Source organism: Oryza sativa, chromosome 12 (genome assembly GCF_034140825.1).
Source record: "Oryza sativa Japonica Group chromosome 12, ASM3414082v1".
NCBI classification, from domain to species: domain Eukaryota; kingdom Viridiplantae; phylum Streptophyta; class Magnoliopsida; order Poales; family Poaceae; genus Oryza; species Oryza sativa.
Genome location: NC_089046.1, coordinates 22,670,349 through 22,684,710, shown reverse-complemented (window position 1 = coordinate 22,684,710; position 14,362 = coordinate 22,670,349). Strand labels below are relative to the sequence as shown.

Below are 14,362 nucleotides of genomic sequence, written 5' to 3'. Positions count from 1 at the left end.
ACATCACCACAATTATTTTTACCCTTCGGATAATAGAGATATATATATGGCACAAATTATCTCTTTCTTCTCTCATAAAACTGTGCAATTTGAATAGTTTTTTAGGCTCAAAATTCACAAGTATTGGTCAAATAAAATATGTTTGCTTTGCCGATGATAACTTCGGGATTATCAAATTTTGGCGTTAACAACTATATTTACAACCATGTACAAATTACGTAAAACATAGGAATCCATATTGTTTTTGGTTTTATAAAATATATTGCACATTATTTATACATATTATACAACTTAATTTCTTGTAGCAACACACGACGATGTATTTATCTAGTTAATAATAGTTTTCTACCAAGTCCTTCCTTTCTTCTATTCCCATGGCATACAGAACACGGGCTCTCAAAAACTCTATGCGAGATCGTACAGCCAGCTTAAAGTGTTTTTCACATATAATTTACTTTTCGTTTTTTCCGACACCTTCCTTTTAGTTTTGTGCCGATGTACGTCTCAAGAGCACCACTACATCTTTGAATGGTTTCATTCATCGGTAGGTAGTAGCACCAAAATGCATCTTTACTGGCCGGAATTGTAGTAAGGTACGTAGTAGTAGCACTAAAATGACATCGGCACGTAGTAGTATACGCTCATCATCCGCTGATGGTCTCCATTAATTTTAACAAAGCACACGGAGTCACGGAGATCACTGGATACCATAATCTCTGCTCTTCCTCGTCTTAACTGAAAATGGAAAAAAAAAACAAAGAGAAATTAAATATTGTTGCGCGAGATAGTTGAATCGCAAGGAAAAACAGTTTTGAATCAAACAACAGTAATAATTGTAATAAAATATGCTGCATCAGTGAATATGGCGTATGTACCTCCCAGCTAACTTGATGAACCGGCCCAAGGGCGAGGGTGAGGATGGCGGGCAGAAGGAGATGGGCTTTGAAAGCCCCCTTACCTGTACTCAATAGTGCTAGTCGTATTCCCAGTGCCTTCCAAGTCTAAGGGCTCATTCGGAATGGAGGAAATGTAAAGGAAAAATGGAGGATTGATGATTCCTTTGAACTGGGTACGGTAGATGCATTCGTTTGAAAGGGTTAGCTATCTTGAATTCCATAGGAATACTATTCCCTACCCATGTTTTCACAGGAAAAAAAGAATCCACTCTAGCCTCTTTGCTGTAAGAATCCTGCGAACGGAGAATAAGAAATTCCTATGTTTTCCAATCCTCTGTTTTACGCATACAATCCTACCATATTCCTATATTTTTCCTATTCCTTCGTTTTTCCTATCCTATATTCCGAATAAGCCCTAAAGGTGTATACTAGCTAATAGAATGATCAACAAGCTACAAACTAGAGTGAGCCCTCGGAGGCAAACACGAGCTCGACACCACCAAGTAACGAGAGCCTACCCTACAAGCAGCTTCTGGTAGGCTTGAGCCTACCCTACAAGCAGCTAACAGAAGGAGCATGCATCACTTCACATGTAACATGATATATGCAACATTTATAAGCGAAAGCACTTGATGCATAGTGCAAAAAGAATTATATCACTTTAATTTGGATATGTTTTTTTGCACATGGTAGATAACTAGTAACGAGTTGTGGTTGTACTTTCTGAAAGGACAAGTAGAAGAACCTAACTGTGCCAAAAAGGTTAATCCTAAAGAAAGAACATTGAATCAGACAGGACTCCTACGGACCAACAGCTAGTTAATCAAGCTGGCATGATAAGAAAAGTTTGAAGCAAAGATGAAAAATCTGAAATTATTATCGACTCATCATATTTTAGAGTAGAATAATTATACTATCAACAATAAATAATTTTACGAATTTTAATTTTGAATGAGGGCTGAGGGCATCCATCCCTATTCCTGCGGCCCCCAAGCTCGACCATTGGCAAACATGCTGTAGGATATCGATGTTTCTATAGAAATTAAAAATATAATCTTCCTAGTAACGTACTTGTTCTCGCAGTAAATGCTCAATGTAATTAGAATGTTCTGGCTGGCCCTGTTGGGGCTCATCGGGTGTCTAATCACACCACTATATAATCCATTTTTCCATGCAGCTAAAATCGATTTTCGCAGATTTTTACAAGTGGGTAGAGCCGTAATAGTATGTGAAATTTAGGGCGTTTAAACCAACCGATTGCGACAAAAATATCGCAAAAAAAAATTCCAAAAATCCAACCCTAGCCCAGAAACCCTAGAAGGATCCGCCGCCACCCGATTTGCACCATCACCCAAAACCCTAGCCCACTAGATCCACTCGGACCATTGCCGTCGAGGTTGTCATCATCGCCGCCGGGGTTGTCATCGCTGAGGTCATCGTGTCGTTGCCTGCTGGTTCCACAAGAGCCGTAGTTGCTGCTCAATCCACCCAGCCCATCGCCATCGACGTCGTTATTGTCGTCGTTGCCCACTGGATCCACAAGGGCTGCCGGTGCCGCTCGATCCACCTGGGCCATCGCCGTCGCCTTCACAAGTTCACAACTGGAGGACGCCGCCACCTATGCACCACCGACGCAGCCAGCTACTCCTCATTTCGGTGACCGACTTATAAAAATTCTCCTATTTCTTCAATGATTGATGGCTTTCCCCTCTTCTATTTAGTCAAATGACACTAAATTATCATGACACTCTAGCTCAATGGATGACAAATACACTGCTCTACCAATTCTTGTACACTTCGTAGTATCGCTTGTCCCAATGCATTCCATTCTATAGTTTCCGTATATATATTTGTTCAAAGAGCATGAAATTCTAACGGGTTCTACGCTTGCCTTGCAATAACATCACAATGCCATTCTCTTCAATGGAGATCAGTTTATATATGCTCACCTTTAGTCGTCAGTTTATTAGCATATATAAAGTAACAGTGGCATGCTAGGTAGGGGAACTGAAGCTCTGCCACTTCAAACTTGGTCCTTTTTTGGTCGTCAGTTTACTACAAAATAATCTCTTGGTAACATAATGGCTGCATTTTTTTTTTTTGCATATTTTGTAGTAATATAGGTGTACTTTGAGCAAAGAAAAACAGAGAGAAATGGTGTAAGAAGTACAAACAGAGAAAAAAAAATTGTGAACTGGATGGCCCAAGTATTAGTCCATTTATATTTCTCAAGCATTTTCTCAACCCACGTCTCTCTTTTCCCCTGATTAGCCATACTTTGTGGCTTAGAAAAAAAATTGTCTGCATAACCCACTTTTATTTTTCCGTCCATTAAAAATTCATTTGTTTTGACATTATACATAGTGTATAACACCAAAGAAACTTTATATATTCAAAGTTTATACATATAAACTTTGTAGATAGAAATTTCCATAGAAATATTAAGATATCAAAATTTTATGCAAATGAATATTAAAACAAAAATAAAATAAAACGTCCAAATGGGCTTGGGGCAGACCACATAGCATGCCTGCTCGATGGGCCTTCCGTGGAATACATACAAACAAAAGAGAACAAGTGTGTGAAAAATCAGGAAGAACTAGGTTGAGCCCGTGATTAATCAAGTCGTTTTAGTTATTTGCTAAAAGGAAAAAAAATAATAGAGTCGTTCATTAGCCATTTCGCCTTTTGCGGCAGATCAAACAGAAATTGAAGAAACAAGTGTGTGAGATTTGGGCAACGGACCAGAATCCGGATCTGCCCATGGCTGCAGGCTGGATCGGATCGTGGCCCTGGCTTAATTAGCTGATGAAGAGCTCGTATTTGGGGCCATTGCGGCCTTGAAAGAGTTCACAGCTCTTCATCGATTCTATTAGATTGTAGGGATTGTTCCAATGCCTTCTATTTCTACTGTGTTCATGTCTAGAAAATTAAGCGCCCAATTTTTGACTGGTGCAAGAGACGGCTCTATACCTACTGGCAGAATACAGATACACAAAGAGAATCTAGAATGAAATCGCACATTAGACGGCCTGCGACCACCTAAGCCCTGTTTACTGGCAACCAACCTCGACGGTACATGAGTGGTGGGAGACCATCGTAAATACAAAAGAAGTGCCAGACACTACGCACACTAGCTAGTTTCCGTTTGTTTCAGATCCGTTTTCGTCACTATGTGTAACAGGTGAATAGTGTTCATATAAGTTGGGCCAAAGCAATTGTGTGTCCTTACGAAATAAAAAATGGTAATTTCATAAACGTCTACGATCTTTTCTTTAGACATCAAAATTACATAATACACGACAATTTATATATAAAGAACTTATGGATTGATGGCACTTGAACCAGCTCTCGCACGCTAGCAGGATGGCCTTGTAAAAAGGTTGACAAATGCGAGCTTCCCAGTGCAAACTCGCCACTTTGCAAGCTTTATTTTTCAAAGCTTGAACAGCTTCTTGTCAGCACTGTTAGTGAGAAATACAACCTTTTCATTCTTTCTGCTGCGATTGTGCTATAATCCAGCTTTGACAGAGCCAAGCTCGAGCCTACCAGAAGCTCGTTACTTGGTGGTGTCGAGCTCATGTTTGCTTCCAATGGCTCACTCTAGTTTGCAGCTTGTTGATCATTCTATTAGCACTGGTGGAGAAACCCTTTGTAGTCCCGGTTCGTAACCTCCCTTTAGTCCCGGTTTCCAAACCGGGAGTACCAATCCGGGACTAAAGATAGCGGTGAAATAACCGGGAGTAAAGATCGATCTTTAGTCCCGGTTGGTAACACCAACCGGGACTAAAGATCGAGCTGACCTTTTTTTTTTTTTGCATGGCCCTGTTGCTGCATGGTTTATATATATATATATATATATATATAAACCATGCATGTATATGTTTCAATACATATATATGCATACATATATATATGTATATATATATATATATTATATTATATTATATGTATATACATGCATAATATATATGTATTTATACATATATATGTTATGCAAATGCATATGTATATAGATATATATATATGACCAAAATATATTTACATTATAGAAAATGTGTACACATGCATATAGAAACATATGTAGTCATGTATTAATTACAATCCATTATATGTCCTAGCTAGCTACGATTTCGACGTAGTAGTACTCGCTGCTAGCTCAGAAGCTAAGGACCGGTGAATTGTGTTTCCGTCGTAGTAGAATTCACCCTTGGGATCAAGGATTTCTTTGTTGATGAATCCCATGAGTTGTTCTTGAACCGCCGCGATAAATTCCTTGTGTGTGGTCAGGTTATCCCTCATGCGAATAAACTATATGAATGTATGAAATTGATTAGTAATTAAACAAGAAATCGCTACGTAATGAAATTTTGAATTTATTTGTACTTACATCGAGCTCTCTTGTGGTGATGATTTGGTCTGCAAGGCAGTGGCAATACTCGCACACGTAATAGCCGCACAAGTTAGTTCCCTGCTTTTGCTTTGCGCACTACAAATAAATGACAAACAACGAGAGATCTAATTAATATACACTTGTATGTATTTGAATCGGAGAAATATAAATGTAGAGCATGTGTACTCACAGGAAATTTGAACTTCCGCCTAAGTCTTTCTCTCCATTTGCCGCGGACCAAATGACGGAACCGATACCAAGCCCTACATGGAGTTTAAAGCTATAATTCATAGTAGCAATTAACATAACAAGATTTTCTTAATTAACAAAGGAACTTATGACGGTACCTGTCTATAAGTTCGAAAACCTTGTCAAATGTAGACTCTTTTTTATCCATTGAGTCATATACGTTGACGGTGCAGGCCTCCAGGTCGATGAATAAAAGCACCTAGTGGAATCTGCAATGTGCGTGGGATGCATTACATATGAAACACTTAGCAAGTTCGTACGGGAATGAAATTTGGTATGTAGGAAGACAGTAAAATTAAACTAACTCTGTGTTGTATGGCAACAGTATGAACGTCTTGTAATGTTGCGCCTTCAGGAGATGGACGAGATTGTCCTCTGTTTCTTGTGGATATTGGTCGAGCATTGCGACGTTTACTTTCCGAGGGTCGATGAATCCAGTATCGAAAACCCTCCGCCGTCGGGCCCTTTGAATCTCCATTCTACAACGATAAAAGGGAGTATATTATTTTCTATGGTCTACTTATATACAAGGACCTAATTAATTAAAGGAGACGTATAGTAAGAAATCTAACTGAACGATATACTTACAAAATCCAGCAACTCATAATAGAGACGTCGAGGGCGTCCAGCTGGTATAGTTCGTAGATTCCCCTGAAATTGATCCAGAGAATGTCATCTCCTTGCAAGAAGTCCGTGTCCCTGATCCTCGCTCCGATCATCTCTCTACCGGTGGCGCTCATCTCCATGTACAGCTGATGGAACTTGTACATTTGTGTGGGTAGGGACTGCAGCAGCTCAGGCTTGACAAGCGGTTTACCGAGTTCGTACATGTATTTTACTTCCGCCTTTTCGATTGGTGCGACTCCTAGCAATTGATCCGTAGTTAGACCGGTGTCAGTAATAAATTGTTCTATCGTCATTTCTTTACCGGTCACCAACGGCTCGATCTCCTGGTTTGGTTGCTCTCCAAGCTGAGGGACTGGTTTGGACTTTCCAGAAGATGCTTTCTTCAGCGTTCGCTCATAGTCCGATAGCTTGATGGCCTCCTTGACAGATGCAGACATACCCCTGAAGAAGTTCCTGACAGTGGGGTCTATAGGAATCTTCTTTTTTGGACTTCGAGGCTTGAATTGTCTCTTGACTTCTGATGCAACGTAAGCGTCAAGCTCCTCTTGCGTGCAATCGTACCCCGGGTCCTTGTTCTTGGCGGCGTCAACTTTCGCCTTCTTCGTTGCCCTTGTGTGGGCAGGCGGTGGAGCTGGGGGGGCCCTTGACTTTGAAGGTGCCGGAAGAGGAGCTTGCGGGGGAGTAGGTGTAGGAGCACGAGGAGGAGTCGGTGCAGGATCTTGAGGAGGAGTCGATGCTGGAGCCTGAGGTGGAGACGGTGCTGGCGGAGCATGAGGAGGAGACGGTGCAGGATCCTGAGGAGGAGATGGCGGAGCCGGAGGAGATGGTGCACGAGACGCCGCTTGTCGCCCAGGGAGGATGATGTACCGCCTGCGCCATAGAATAATGGCATGTCATGTGTCTCGTAGATGCGTCTCACCGTCTCCTCCAGGGTAATCCAGCTCGAGGTCCTCGTACGCGCCTTCGACCAACTCAACTTCGACCTTCGAGTATCCTGCTGGAATCGGCCTGCAGTGGTAAGTACCTGAAGGGTCTGTTGGGATGGCCATGCCCGACGTCACCTTCATGTTGTGAGAGATTATTTATTAGTAATCAACATATATAAGCAGCAACTAGCGGAATGGCTAAATCTTACCTTTATTGATAAGTTCTTGAAAGGAATATGCAGCTCACATGGTGTCCGCTGAGTGATGTCATCAACGGGACAGGTCGATTCGTCCTGTGTTTGCATGGCGTCCATGCTCTGTGATCCTACCTGCCCCGTTGAGGCGCAGCTGCTACGGTTTCCTGACGGACTCACCATTGCAGGAGGAATGGTCGGCTGGGGATCATGGGACCGATGTGCGGCCATGCGTTCATCAACCTTCCTTGCCACCTCCTCTTGCATGTTGAGTTCGTAGCTCGATACCCGGAACTCTAGGTCTGCAATCTTCGCCTCGGTATCTCTCTTGCTCCTCATCCGACTCCTGTACGTGTGGATGTCCTCCTTGAAACCAATCTTCCAAGGAATCACCTGTAACATCCTAAAAATTCCCAACAATAAAAATCACTAAAATTTCGAACTTTTTAAAACTTTTGCATCATGCTGGTTGTTATGATTCCTATTGCTTGCCAAACCATAAATGATCACCAAGAAGGTAAAGAAAAGAACTACATTTAAGCAATAGATATGATTTACGAGAATATATTTAATCCTACAAATAATTATGCACAAGATAGTTAAGTCAAATATTAATTTCTATTACAAATTACAAATTAGGTATTAAATATTCGAACCATGATTGATAGCTTGATGTCACAATTAGCTAAAGAAATAGTAAGATTAAATCTAATTCATTTGAATCGAATCTCCCATGAAATATAAGAACACATGAAATGATGATCACCACTATAGTGATCGTGTTTATAAATAAGTAATTCACCGGAATATATAGATTGATACTTGCAACATGTCGCCGAGTTACTCATGACATGAAAATCACTCATATAAAATAATGGTCATATAAATAAATTAATCCTTATATATAAACAAGAATATGTGAGTGTTTAAAATTAGATTAATGTTGTACCGAGTCTTAATATACTATTTATAGAATAAATAGATTCAACCTATCCGTGTAAAATATATTGCTATAAGTTCATTCAATGTGCTATTGTAATAATAAGGGCCACACTAGGATATTTTAGAACCCTCAAAGCCTCCAAAATTATCTAGGCTAATTTTAGAATTAGACCTCATTTAAATAATACAATAGAAATATATATATAAGAATAAAATATGGGTAATATTAAAATTTGGTAAACTTTCATCTAAATTAAAACATATATTGGGCAAACCTTATTTATGTAAAAATTAGGATTTATAGAATGAAATTTATACAAGGGATAAACTAAAATCGGGTTAAATAGAAAATGGCACTGTTCATTGCACTCTAGGTGCTCGATGTGGTCCCTGGCTCTATTTCCCCCTCCTCAGCCTCCTCAGCCGCGCGCGCCTGGCTGCCTCGCGCCCCGCGCCACGCCGCTCGCGTCGCGTCGCCACTGCCGCGCCGTCGCCGTCGGCCGTCCCGTCGCCGCTCGTCCGTCTCATCGTCGCCTCGCGCCCCGCGCCCACGCGCCGCTCGTCCGTCGCTCCGCCGCCTCGCGCCCCGCACCGCGTCGTCATCGCCTCGCCGTCGCCGTCGCGCCGAACCCCGTGCCGTGCCGCGCCGAGCTCCGCGCCGCGCCGTCGCGTCGCCGCTGTCACCACCTGCTGCCGCGTGCGCGTTCCATCGCCGCCTCGAGCCGTGCCGCTGCCGCGCCGCGCGCCGTCCCGTCGCCTCGCGCCGCGCGCCCGCTGCCTCGCGCCCCGCGCCGCTGCCACGTGCCGCGCCGCCTTGCGCCCCGAGCCGCGCCGCGCCGTCGTCATCTCCACCCGCGCGCCGCGCGCCGTCACATCGCCGCCGTCGCCTCACCCCCCCTCCACCGCCCTTCCCTTCTCTTCCCTCTCCCCCTTATCCTCTCTTTCCCCTATAAAAGCCCACCATCCTCCCCTCTCCCCACTCCATCCCCTCCTCCTCTCCCTTTTCCCTCCCCTTCTCCACGCGTCGCCGTCGTCGTGCCGCCGCGCCGCCACCTTCGAGCCGCCACGCCGCCGCCACGAAGCCGCCGCGCTGTGCCGCGCCGTGCGCCGTCGTCGCCGCCGCCGCCATCGGTGAGCCGCTGCCTTTCCCCCCTGTTTGTCGCCATGCCGCCGGGTAGAGAGAGAGCCGAGAGAGGGGGAGGAAGGGAGAAGCCGAGGGAGAGAAAGAAGAAGGAAGGAGGAGAGAAACCGGGAGGGAGAGAGAGAAGGAAAAAGAAAGAGAGGGAAAGAGAGGAGAGAAAGAAAAGAAAAGGAAAAGAGAGAATAAAGGGAAAAAGAAATTTAGGAGAGAAAGAAAAGAAAAGGAAAAGAGAGAAAAAGAGAAAAAGAAAAGGGGAAAGAGAAAGAAAAGAAAAGGAAAAGAGAGAAAAAGAGAAAAAGAAAAGGGAAAAAGAGAAAAGAAAAGAAAAAGGAAAGGGAGAAAAAGGAAAAGGAAATAAATAGGAAATTAGAGGGAGTTTGGGGAAGTTTAGAAAATTTAAAATAATTAGAATTTAATTATAGATTAATTATAGTCGTAGAATTGCAAAATTTAATATAAATTATGGATTATTCTTGGTAATTTCTATGAGAAATCAATTCGCGGTAGTAATTTAGATGTGATTAATAACTAGACAAATAGATGAATTCTTATAGATTATTATAGATTATTTTTGGGTAATCCCTATAAGTAATCGATTCACGGTAGAAATTCGGATTTAGTTACTAGGGATTTTAGCCGTGTATTATATTTAATCATTTAGTCATAGACTAAATTAAATCATATAATATTTCTAGGATTTCGTTCGATATTTAGCTCCAATTTGAGTGAAACTTGAACCTAAATTCATCTAAATTCATAAGCTTTCCAATGATATATAATTCACTATTTGATAAAATATATTTATAAATATTAAATAATTAATATCAAGATGATGCATAATAGTCAACTTAAAAATATGCTAATAAATAAAATTAGTATTGTACAGTAGAGTGGATGTAATAATATTTGTCTCTAACATGTCTTGCCACTGTAACAACCACACAAACTAATTTTATGTGATGTCTCAAATGAATGGATGTATAGGAAAATACTAGTACTTATTTAATATTCGATGGCCATGGCTTATAGGTTATTTAAATCAAGTGTAGCCTTATGATTATGCAACTAAAATATAAACACACATAGATGAATCTTTAACCTGCTTAGGAGAATAATAATAGAGCTAGATGTGGAGGAATCACTAAGTAAATTAATCGACGCAATACCATATAGAATAGCTTATATATGCCTAAATTGATTACCACTTATTAGTAACCCAATAGAACCAGTGCTTAAACTTATCGCATCACATATACAATATCACTCATAGAAACTAGCTAATGTATAATTAAACTACAATATATTCAGGAATCACTTGGAGCATTGGGTAGTACACTTTCTAAATAAGCTCATGTAGAGTAGGCGACCAAAACCTTATACGTTGTTGCACACATATATTGTACATCCCATTATAGTTACACAATTAATTTATCTTTTTCATATATTAAACTGGGAGTATATAACAAACATGAATAGTAGATAAGTACTAATTATAAATCTTGACCTCATATGTTCATAGTTCAATTGTAACTCCGGATTGTTCATTAAGAGATAATATGTAACTATAATATTATAAACTTCCCGAATTTAACATATAGAGCATGGATAATTATTAACCTTTTATAATTTATTGTGACAAGTAAAATATGTTCATAATCAAGGTAAAGCTTCCATCAATAAAATAAATAATACAAATGATTCACTGTAATTATTTGATTGATCCTAAATCCATCTAACAACATAACCTCTAGTATATGACTGTCCTATTTAGATGGATGCATGCTTAGCCATAATCCTTCCATAAGCCATTTGATAGACTAAACCACCGATTAGCCAAATATATATGTATCCCATAAATGCTATGATGGTTAACTCCTAAATAGGCCACGTTGACAATAGAAAGATTAAGAAACCTTAGCCCCTAGCGTGGTTGGGATCCATTAGCAAACACGAATAGTACATTTTGTTGCGCATATTTGATTGTTGTTTGAATATTGGTTTTTCTCGCGTATTATAGACCTTGTGTATCGGTTAGTCGTGAGGCAACGTCTGCAACTTCCAGGAGGTGAAGGTTGATCAAGATTATATCAATAATAAGGATTATCCTGAGCAAGGCAAGTCATCACTATTCCTTGAACATGTTGATCCTAATTGCGAAATTGTTTTGTTTACAAATAAAATTGCATGCAATGATGAACATCCTACTTGTGATTATGCCATGCCTTGATTATTGTTTACCCTTAAAATCCTTGTACCCATGATTACGTATGAGTCCCTAGTCAATTATGACAATTGCTTAGAAATGCTATTCTAGAATCATGCATACTCATATTTATCAAATGCTATATGCTTGGGCAATTACCTTTGGGAAGGTAATTGAGATGCGGCATGTGGAGACATGAGCGCCACATTGCCATGATGTTGATGACATGATTTGTGAAAGGAGAAATAAAATTAAACAACTGTTTTCGACTGGGGCGGACGGAGGATTTGGGTGGTATCTGGAAAAGGCTAGTACCGTCCCCGGTCAATTAAGGACCGAGCCATGAAGTTAAGCATGAAACGACCCCCGTACAACCGTACTTCTCGAATGGGTATAGACCTAGCGGATTAGATAGCCGAGCGGAGGCAGTATCCCTGCATAGATGGTTCACCCCTGAGTGAGGCAGGTGCGCTACGATGGGACAGCCGTTGAGGTAGGGCCGAGAGGCGTGCCCTACATCGGTGTCGCCATTGGTAGGACTGCCATGAGTGTGTGAGAGAGAGAACTTAACTTGAACCATAATTTAATATGTGTGTGAGACTTCTCTTTCCCGGGAGCGCCAGAACTCCTCTCACTGCTAGAAACATGGACGCCTAGAGTGCATGAGGATTTAAGTTCATGGAGCGGGTACTGCCAATGCGAGGTTATCGAAAAGCTTTGCCGTGACGCGTCTCATGTGTTGGGACGAGGCTCATGTGTTGGGCAGTCGCGGAGTGCGGGTAAAGTGTACATCCACTGCAGTGTGAGTAAACCAAATCTATTCGAATAGCCGCGCTCGCGGTTATTGAGCACCGGGACATGTATTACACTTGGCTAGACTCTAAATTCTTAACTTGTGGGGAATGGGATATTGCATGATGAATTTTATGCTGATGGAGCCACATCCCGAGAGGAGGGAAGGTGGACATCCTCAGAAAACCATGACGATTCAATGGCGGGAAGCTATCCTTGAGATCACAATGGATGGTGGACAGAACCGTCATTGTTTAAAGTGAACACTGGTACTAAAATTTGATCAGTCTATGCTAGGTTTTAGGCTTGTGAAAAGAATTGTAAAATTAGCTTTATGCAAAAGGACCTGAAGCCATTCCTTGAAATACCCTCTATCATATGCATTGTTATTATGGTGGCTTGCTGAGTACGGTTGGTACTCACCCTTGCTATTTATATATCTTTTAGGAGAGTGTTGAAGAGAAGCCCTTGTCGGTACGCTTGCGTATCCCACAAGATGATCGGAGTGCGGTCTTGTTCTAGGTCTCGTTCCCCAGTCGACTGCCTGTGGCATGTTAACCGGGCCCTTATGTTATTTTGTCTTCCGCTGTTGTTCTCTGATAGTTGTTGGCCTACCTGGCCCTAATGTAAGTATTTAACTCCTTTAGCCTAAATTCATTCGTGATATGTTGTGATCCAACTATGTATGTGTGTACCAACTACTGATCCAGGGATTGGTACGGATAAACACAGAAGATTTCCGATTGCCAAAATCGGGGGTCTACAGGGTTGGTATCAGAGCCTATCGACTGTAGGTCGAGACCCTAGATAGAATGGCCGTTAGTTGCAGGACCTTATATTTTACAAATATATTTTTAAAATGCTAAAAAAAGAGGTTATGAAAACATTCAAATATTGTTTCTCATCTTACCTCTCTTCAAAAATATCTGATTCCGATACGCCAAAAAGAAAAAAATATTTTTGATACCTTACATCTCAACCCTTCCTTTGACAAGGCGATTTTATCACTTGATTTGTGATTGAAAAATATTGGTTCTACATTCTCATCCACATTTCAAAATTTTAGAATAAGAACCGAAAGCAATTAAGACGCTATAGGGATATTATTGATTGTGCCGAAACCTCATCCTCGAAAGTAGACGATTGCATCATGATTATATGAAAAACAAAGTAAAGAAAAACAAAAGAAAAGAACAGAAATTAACTCATCAATCATGATAACTCATGATTGTTAGTACTAGTTTGCTCTAGTCACACACTCGTATAGTAGAAGTGAAGTCTCGACTAAGCCGTTAGTGACCATAGAAGCTCGACCTGCGACATGGAAGTTCATAAAGAACAATAAAGAGAAAAGAAACAGACTACGTATTTATGAGAAAGCCCAGCAAGAATACTAAACATACAAGGATCTAAAGATTATGGATCAAGAAGGAACATAAGATGCTACGTAGATATGGAAATTCAATAAAAGGAACCCTTATTTGGATAAGAGTACATGGACGAATGATGAAAGAGATTTGAATTTATTGGATATTAGCTTGAGGGTTGCTTCAAAATTCCAAGGACAAGTCGAACTCATATGGCTTAAATCCTCTGAACTTTATTTTATAAAATGTCTTTAGAAAATATTGCGAAGCAAATTAATTTTTGCATTTTGAAATATAGCCTTACAAAAAAAAATTACTTCAAAAAGGAAGAAAATGTTTGTTTCAAACTATGTAATTGCAAAATTGTCCCCAGAGCCGCACTGAACTTATATTAAATTTTGGGAATGGTCGAAATTAGCTTGAAAAGAAAATTTTCTCTGAAAATTATTTGTGAAATTTTGATTCCAAATAATGTATTGCAAAGTTTTCCAAAATAAAACTTCATTCAAAACCAATTTTTCAGTGCATGTCTTCGAAAGCCTCCTTTCAAAAGGTTTTCCAAGCTGAATTCCAATAATTATTTGCCTAAAGCTTTGTTTAAAAATAATAATAATAATAATAATAATAATAAT

At 40.6% G+C, this 14,362-nt stretch overlaps 2 long non-coding RNA genes across 2 annotated transcripts; both read right to left on the bottom strand.

Moving 5' to 3' along the window:
* Nucleotides 1-4,888: 4,888 nt before the first annotated feature.
* Nucleotides 4,889-5,378, bottom strand: LOC136354696 (uncharacterized). Its single transcript, XR_010738272.1, has 2 exons — nt 5,287-5,378; nt 4,889-5,207 (listed from the first exon to the last, which is right to left on the bottom strand). It is a non-coding gene; the product is annotated as an uncharacterized lncRNA (long non-coding RNA).
* Nucleotides 5,379-5,479: 101 nt separating this feature from the next.
* LOC136354710 (uncharacterized) lies at nt 5,480-6,003 on the bottom strand. The gene is made up of 3 exons (XR_010738309.1): nt 5,844-6,003; nt 5,637-5,747; nt 5,480-5,552 (listed from the first exon to the last, which is right to left on the bottom strand). It is a non-coding gene; the product is annotated as an uncharacterized lncRNA (long non-coding RNA).
* Between the last annotated feature and the right edge of the window lie 8,359 nt (nt 6,004-14,362).